An 8,453-nucleotide genomic window follows, 5' to 3' on the forward strand; every position below is an offset into this window, starting at 1 on the left:
TCATTTTATGAGGAGCTCATGTTTTGTTTGGAAAAAAAATATATATATTTACCACCCTTCATTGACTGCAGCAGTGCAAAGCATGAAAAAGATTGTGTAGAGAGCCTGAAAAATTTAGGTCAAAAGCTGAAGAAAAGGTATGTTTTTAAAATTTTTTAAACAAATACTTCTATTTTCAAGTACCTAGAATAACATGAAACATGGGGTTCTGGGGTTTCTTTTTTTTTGGTGGTTTGTTTTTTGTTTGTTTTTTGTTTTTGTTTGTTTGTTTGTTTGTTTGTTTGTTTTGTTTTGTTTTGTTTTGTTTTGTTTTTTCTAGCAATATAAGTTTCACAAGCAGTTCTGCTTTCAGCAGATCTGCCAAGAGCAGCTAATTGAAAGTGGAGGTCCCTGAGTGGCCAATATTGGATTGCATTAAGTGATTACTGCTTTGTATCTTCAACAAAGGAGTAATTATTAATATAGGGTGATAGTAAAAGCCCAGAATACCTTGTTGGAAAACAACAACTAAATATATTTTTAGTATTACCATACTGTGCTGTGATTTAGTTTTCAAAAGGCTGTTAAGATAAGAAGAATTTAATGGAATGGGAAGGTAGATATTAAAATTGTTCAATTTCCAAGTAAAACAACTAGCTTTCTGACAGCTAACTTGCAAGCTTCATTTGACATATGCTATCTACATCAGGAATATTTTCACTGCTTACTTTGATTCTTTAAGATTTTTTATTCCTTAGCCTTAAGTCTTGAGCCTTATGGTGTGTAACATAACTCATTTTCTTTGCATTTCTCTGAGTCAATGTGAATTATTTTAAGAGCTGTATATTTTGTTTCCTCAGTTTTGTTGTTGTTGCTGTTTTCTTTTTTTTTTTGTTTGTTTTAACCAGGATTGAGCATGGTATTGGTTCCTTTCTTTCTCCCTTTTTTGGGTCCAGTTTTTTTCAGGCACTGAGCTAGATAATTGGGTTGTTGCCTTAAAGGAAAGAAATATGTCCCAAAACAACAGAAGCCCTCTCTAGCCACACAGTTACTTCTAATTCAACTGACCTGGTGGCCAGAAATATCCCTCCCTGCAAGACGGCAGAAACTACTGATGGATCTTGTCAAAGGTAGATTATGGAAACCTAGACCAGATCTGTTTTGATGCTGATAATTGCTGTGAGCCTGGAGCTTATTTTCTGCTGAGGAAAAGCTTTTTGTGGTAGCTTGCAGATGTTGAGGCAGAACTGTACCAGCACCCTGAATAAAGCAAGTTTTGCTCCTTAAGTTGCACTGCTAAGATCACAATTTACTGCCCATATAATACCCTAATTTTAGCTGGAAAAATCTATTTACCTCAATGAGGTTGTTTTCTAGAAATTATACTTAGTCACCAGAAAAGGCTACATTCCACTACAGCTGAGGTGGTGGTTCTAAGGAATATTTTCTCACAAACTTTTATGCAAACTGATTGACGAAGCCCAACCCCCCCCCCTCCCCGAAAACATCTATCTCATAATTGACAAGTAATTTGCTACTATGTCAGCAACTCATGATGTAGTACAAGTCAGGTCTGACTCCATCACAATGAGGAGAAATAAGAAGGAAGGGACTGAAGAAGGAAAATCACAATGTTTAACCTGACAGAGAAAGCAACTTTTGTGAAAGAACATCCCCAGAATACCCAAAGATTCAATTGCACTTTGAAATAGTTCTGTGCACAGCAGAGAAAACCAAGATAAAGATTCCTTTCAAAACTCTAACAGCAGGACTACTCAAGTTAGTACCTTGAATATCTGTGAATCACTAGCAAATTTTGATTTTCCAGTGTTACTGACAGATGAATCCCATTTTTTTGTTTTCAGTAACTCCAGAGGAATACTCAGGCAAGCACACTGAATGCTAGGTCACTGGCGTTGTGCAAGGGTATGACAAACAGATCCATCCTGTGGTGGATCTTGCTCTGCACAGAAGAAGCAGAACCTGAACATGGACCCAGCTGCCTTTGTCAGCTCTCTAGTCCTTTCAGAGTTAGTTCACCAGCTCCACTGCTGGCCTAGCCTGGGCTGCCAGAACTGGAACCAGCAGAGGGAACAGCTGACACTTTAATTCTTGTATGGCCTTAACAGCAACTTGGAATGTGGCTCACCAGCATGGGAGAGGAAACCAAATGTAATTCCTGGGAGTCAAAGTAAGCCCTTTCTCCAGTCCTGCAAGGAGGTATGCAATGCTTCTTCTCTGAATATGTTGCCTCAGTGGTAAAAGCACCATTCTCCTTATTTGCACAGGTTTCTTAGGTCCATCACCTTCTGTCTGCTCCTAGTAGATTAAGGAAAATTATATCAAATGTGTGAAAGTCTTACTCTGCATGCTGGGTTTGCTAACTGGCTCTGTGGAGCGAAACAGCCACAGCTGTGCAATAGTTTTTGCTGGATGTCTGAAATCCAGGGGATAGTGGCTATGCTTCTCACAAATTACAGCTTTTAATTAGGCAGCACAGGGGAAGACAGAGGGTAGAATGCTGCATTGATAAAAAGACTACAGGTAATTTATGATTCAAGCTTTTCCCAGTAATATTTGGTAACGCTTGTTTAGCAGCTGCTAGATTTGATGATTCAAATAATCTGTAAAATCTGTACAGACGCAGAAGGCGTCTTCTGGGCATAAAGTCTGTATTTTTCACTTGAGTTGGTGTTGGGATCTATATACAGATGTGAGATTATTTATTTTATGACTGTGAGGGAATTAAAATAAACGAATACCAGAAACTTCAGGGAAGAATGATGAACTGTCAGCACATGCAGTATTTGTTGTTGTCATTTAATGAAGTACAGATCAGCAAGAAACAGGATTCAAGTGTGGAAAGATCTACGATGGAGTGTTGAGGAAAGGAAAGTCTTGGGACAGGGAGGACCTACAGTCTAGTGGTCTCCTCCCTCATGGGAGAAGAAAGCTGGAGAGGACACTCTGCAATACTATTCCCTCCCACTACCCCATAAGTATGCTTCAGTGTAGTTAATGCCCAGAACTGATATAGCGGAGATTAAATTAAAAAAACCCCACAAAGTTGTCTGACATGGATCCCATGTTAGTTCTCCACAAAGTCTGGAAATATACCTAGGCCATCTAAAATACTAACATTCTCAAATATTGTTATTAACTGAATTTCTGATCAAAAAGTGACCGGTTATTGGAGTCCAACATAAGTTCTGTGTGAAAAAGCTGAATATGGAAATGCTTCGCACCCTTAGTTTTTTCCACTTGCAAAAGATTCATACACTTTCTAATTAGAAATAGGTAAGTTAATTGTTCCTATTGTATGTAAAATTAGGTGTGCAGTCACTACAATCTTGCTAGCCTGTGTGATGGAGGCACATTCTATTTAAGATGTTATTTGCCGCCAAGTAAGCAATGTGTTGTTAAGGACTGATTTAGCAATAGCTCACTGCCTACACCCTGTGGAAGCCTTACACTTCCATTTATGGCTATTTGATGATTATGTAATGAGATAAGAGTGGAAATTTTATCCATATGATTGCCATTCTGGCACATGATATGCAAAGAACTAAACACAACCTACAAACCAGTCTTACAGTAGCAGATCTGAAGATTTCAAGCCTGATTTTCAAAGGTGTGCAAAATAGCATCACCACAGTATCTAACAAGACACAAGACTTCCAGACTGTAACATGAGATGACATCATGCTCCAGAACCTTGATAAAATTTGCCTTACATACTCTGTCAACTGAGTGGCCTCTTCCACACCACCACCCAGTTTTGCACTGAAGAATCTGGGCAGAAAAATTACTTCATGGTCCACTCCGTATAAATAGAATGTTTTGCATGCATGCTTGTTCCCCCTCCAGTGGTAGAAATACAGAGAAAAATGAAAATCTCAGCTGAGGCACAATGATTTGATCCTGAGGGGTGGGCAGTGATAATACAGAAGTGAAACATTTTCTAGTAAACCCGGGCTATCTATCACTGGCAGATAGATGCCATGGTATCTATGCTCTAGCATGCTAGGTAGTAAAGGTAACAGAGAAAAATGCTGGTTTTCTTGCTGTATTAATAGATGGGTAGGTGCAGCAGAAACTGAATTTCTAGTCCTGATCTACTGTCCATCCGTTTAAAGAACCTAAGATTTTTAATATTAAGTCAAAGCATATATATATAGTTTTTTAAAAAGCAGAACAGGAAATGTTCCCTGACACCCCATTTGATAATAAACACACCTGAAATGAAATGCCAAAAAGCCTGCCATAGGAAGATGATCCCAGAAAGCCAACCCACAAAAGCCAGCCATATCCTGGGCTGCAACAAAAGAAGCATGACGAGCAGATCAAGGGAGGAGATTCTGTCCCTCTACTCCACTCTTGTGAGACCCCAGCCAGAGTACTATGTCCTGGAGTCCCCAGTGTACTCCAGGAGTACTGGACTTTAAGACCAGTTTTATTTCTAACTTTTTTGGAAACAACATTATATTTAAGTCCCTCAGCCCACTAGCCAAGTTCACAGGCCTTTCAGAAAGCACTTTGAGACCTAGGGATTAAAAGCCCTATTTTAAGAAAGGGGCCCAGGCAAAATTCCAGTGATTCCTAGTAAGTGTCAACATAATATTGACACATGTCAATATAAGTTTCATCATTTTGCATAGCTGCTTAAATATTTCCTTTGTTGTTTTTTGCTTTTGTTTTTGTTTTCAGCAACAGTGCATTGCTAACTTTACTGCCCAGTGTTTCCAGCGCTGCCATTTAGGGGAATACTATTAAACAAAGCACTTGGGATTTTTCTTTATTTAAGAATTCCCCTCTCGTGTGAAGGGCCAAGTGATTTTTCAGAATACATACTCTTAAATTCTAGATGAAAAACTGATTTTGCCAAGAAACTTGTTTTATCTCCTGACTGTGCTTCATGAAAGGAAGAAAAAATTCTTACAGCAATATGCTGTGTCTGATAAACAGCCTCTCCATACTCGGGTGTCTCTTATTGTTTCTTTGGCCATGGATGAAATTTAGATAGGCATAAAAGCCATACTTGAGCATGATAAAATTGATCTGGAAAGAATCATTTAGATCCAGAAAAAATCAGACAAAATGAGTCGAAGGTTTCATTTCAAGATGCCTCAGAGTCCAAGCGAAGGAGCCACCGCAACGTGGAAAGTGGTCGAGCAGCGCCTCCTCCTGTGGGCACGTCTGGTATAGCCTGATACCTGCGAAGTCTGCTTTTTGAAGGTCTGTCCACAGGAAAAGTCTCATTTGTTTTCCCCCTTCCATAACCCACCACGTCCTGCGACTTGTGTCTTAGCAGCTCTCTCTCGGTTCTCACCCCCCACAAGCCAGGAAGGGTGCTTAGTTAGGAATATCCATTCGGATGGATGTCTTTATGCACCTGTAGACAGACAAAACAGCCTTTTCTGTTGTGTCTTCTGCTTCTAGTCTTGCCTGACCTTTCATCTGACCTCTGATAAATCCTGGGTAATGTCAGGTTTTCTTATTTAGATTCTGTGAAAGTGTAAGCGAAACAAAAAATTGTTTCACTCTGGAAAATGAGTGTAGCTCTACCTGGCAGTTGCAATAGAAAGTCAGGTAAAATAAAGTATCAATTGCAGGTGTTAAGTAAGGTATTTCATGAAGAATGCCAGGGACACTGAGTTAATTGAATCTTGTGTATATATACCAGCAGCCCATATCTGGCTTGAGGACTTTGTAGCCTACTGGTGCAGAAATTAATCTGTTGTGACTTGAACAAGTACAGAAAACACTGCTTTTAGAGAAGTAAGATGCTGCTTTATTTCTCAACTCTAGAACTACCAGGTCTCTTTCCTTCCCAGGAGGTTCCTCTTGCATGAAGTGAAGGACTGTTTCTGCCTATCATTTTTACCAAGGGTGCTGGTTTGTCTTGTTCTTGTTGGCTGTTGCCTGTCAGGTTTCACTTTGAATCAGATTGTGTCCATGACACCACTTCCCTCCAGCCTCTCCCACAGCCACATAGTTAACCAGAAGAGACTCTAAAAAAGTGTCAGATTCCTGGGATTTCTGGACCTTTATTTTTAGCTTTTCTGAAGTGCTGAAGATATCCCTGCCTTAACACAAAATAATTCTTCTGTGGTGATCTTGGTCTACAAGCTTGTCTTTCAGCCTTCCTAAGATTACATTCACGTGGAAAGGGCTGGAAGCATGCCCAAAAACACAGTCAATTTAACTTTCTCATTTACAGTACACATTATTGTGACACAGATAGTTAAAAAGAGTTTTACACAAACTTCAAAGTTAAGTGGGGTTTTCTGGAACCCACATCCGTTTTCTTCGTGCTGTCTCTTGGTCAGAGGTGTATTATGGTGTAGCCTCACTTCTCATCCATCCTGCCCTTTTGCAGGAGTTCTCCATGCATCCTTTCACCCCGAATTATGGGCAGGATGCAGCATCCAGGTTTAACCTTTGTGGTTTTCCTCATTTTCTGCTGCATCACTAGACAGTTCTCTCCAGGTCATGTTCCATCTAGCCGACATCAGTGTAATTGATGGTGCAAAGCAAAGATGCCTTATTTGATGGTTTTTGAAGATTATGAATTTATGTGCTTTTATTTATATCTACAGAACTGAGTCAATTGGTTGGAGCTGTAATTCAGCGCACTATGCATGTAGAGTGAGCAAACAATTGCTAAAAGAAATGTGACCACTAGATGACAGCAAATAATCGCTTTCTGTGACATTCTTTCCCGTGAGCAGCGCCATCACTAGAAGGCAAAAAGAAACTAGGAAATTCCTTGTTAAGGTAGGAGCTGAAATAAATCCCGGTTTGGAAATAAATTCTGTTTCCCCTGAACACAACAGCAGGGTTACTCACTGTCTAGAATTCACTTTCCAAGCTGGAGTTATTTGCTTCAGCCCAAGTGTCATACTGATTTTCAGTCCAAACTTTGAAGAGCTGTCCTCTGAAATATTAGGCTTTCTGATGTTCTGATTTGCAAACCAGAACTCCAGAAATTGTGTTGGTTTTGATTTTTACTCACTTTCCTTCCATTCCTCAGAGACAGATGCTGAATATTTACAGGAACAAGTTGCAGAATTTTTACAAAGAAGCAAATAAAAGTATTAATTAGATATTTTGTTTAGTTAGGATATTATATATGAGCAAACTGATCTAGTTGAAGGTTTCCCTGCTCACTGCAGGGGGGTAAGACTAGATCATTTTTAAATGTCCTTTCCAAACCAAGAACCCAAACTATTTTATGATTCTATGATTATAAATTTGTACAATAATTTTTGTTGGAAAACACCTTTAAGATCAGCAAGTCCAAGTGCTAAATGACTAGGTCTTTCTAGAAAATATTGTTTTATGTCATATCAGAATGGCATTTGTCCAATACATTGATGGCAACCATATCAGTGTAAGGAAGCCATCAGTGTTTCTTAAAAAACAAGCAACCTTAAATAAATAATACCAAAGTTAATATTCTAGAGGACTCAGGACTTTGCTTCAGCTAACTTTGTATTAGTCTTTCTTTGTATTAGGGAAGGAACTGCCACAAAAGGTATCTGTAGAAGAGAGGATTCTTAAAGAAAAAAAAATTTCTTTTAGTATTTTACCCTACTATCATAAGGTAGACAAAGTTGTCAAAGGAAGAATCCAGACAACGGTAAGCCAGCCCATAAGACAATTTGTAAACTAAGAAAGTAAGGTTAATTCTTCGTAAAGCAGGGGAAATTAACACAGATAGATTTGCCCCACACTTGGATTTCTAAGAGATTAGTTTTCTAATAAAACTGAAAGAAAAAAAAAGATATTCTGTAGTTTTATATAGCTGTAGTTATAAACTATATAGCTGCTGGTTATAACTCAGATTTACCCCCTCCCCAAAATCTGTTGAGGAAGAATTTTTGGAGTTATTTAGGGATGAAAGTATAAATGTGAAAAATCATGGGTTTACAGCTTGATTTTTAGGTCTATGGTGCTTCTCTTGCATTGAGGTTCCCAAAACTGGTTTATAAAATACGACTACAATGACCAGAACAAGAAATTTCTAACTGATGGGAAGCTCACATTAAACTCAGGATTCCAAATGCCTCCTTGGGAAACAGTCAGCCTTGAAGCACACAGCAGCACAATCTAATCTCTCCCCCTACCAAAGGACTTGGGATGCCAGGAACAGCTCTCCCAACAAGAGATTCCCTGTTGCAAGCCACACAGCTGTGTTCTGGCCTTCACAGAAAAATTTGGCTGCTAATACATTAGTTGGCACTCCTCCCAAGTGATAAACACACAAGTAGGTAACAGACAAAGGTTTATCTGACCCCTCAGCTCATGGAGAGTAAGATATAGACACAGGATCTTTTCTTCTGCAGAGATGAAGAATCAAGTTGCTTTGCTGGAAAAAGCAGTGTGACTACAAGACTAAATGTCTTAATTAAACTGTTGCACATTTTTGTGTTAAGAAAGTTTGACAGTCCATTTTAAGTACAGAAAATGTG

This window comes from Heliangelus exortis, chromosome Z (assembly GCF_036169615.1).
Source record: "Heliangelus exortis chromosome Z, bHelExo1.hap1, whole genome shotgun sequence".
Lineage (NCBI taxonomy): Eukaryota > Metazoa > Chordata > Aves > Apodiformes > Trochilidae > Heliangelus > Heliangelus exortis.